This window comes from Penaeus monodon, chromosome 28 (genome assembly GCF_015228065.2).
Source record: "Penaeus monodon isolate SGIC_2016 chromosome 28, NSTDA_Pmon_1, whole genome shotgun sequence".
Classification (NCBI taxonomy): domain Eukaryota; kingdom Metazoa; phylum Arthropoda; class Malacostraca; order Decapoda; family Penaeidae; genus Penaeus; species Penaeus monodon.
In genome coordinates this window covers 24,148,508-24,149,158 of record NC_051413.1, presented here as the reverse complement: position 1 = coordinate 24,149,158, position 651 = coordinate 24,148,508, and positions in this window count along the sequence as shown.

The window sequence follows — 651 nt, the reverse complement described above, 5'->3', positions numbered from 1 at the left end:
GTGAAGCGTGAAGGAGCGTTTACCTATTTCTTTATTAATTATGTAGAGCCAGAGATAGTTATCCAAGCAGGGTAACTCGCATTGGTTCCTCGACTGGAGAAGTCACGCTGGGATCTGTAAATTATGGTGGCAGTCGTAATTAGCTACAGATTTCGGGAAATTCTTAATTGTTGCTCCTCAGGTGTGGTTTGAAAGATGCATTTCTTTTTTATGATATGCAAACACATAGGCACATTCACGAATGGAGATAACACACTGCGTGTTTTTACATGTACGATAGATATAGAAGTATAGATATATAAAGAGAATTGGTAATATATAGAATTATGTACAATATGCAGAAAAAAAACATAGACACAAATAGCTCCTTAAGCCTTCTACTAATTATTTTTCTTAATCAATTTCACGCTTTATCTTCACTAATCTTTTCTATTATTATATATTTCTCTCTAACCAATTTCTACTCATTTGTATTATAGTGGAGTAGAAGGATGATATTATTAGTAATAGTATGTTAACGTGGTATAACAACGAATTAACGATAGTATGGTGATGCAAGAACACGAAAAAACTGTAATACGAACAGTAACGACGTATGGTAATATAAATTGATAGTATAGTCATGATAGAGGTAAAGAATTGGGCACTAAC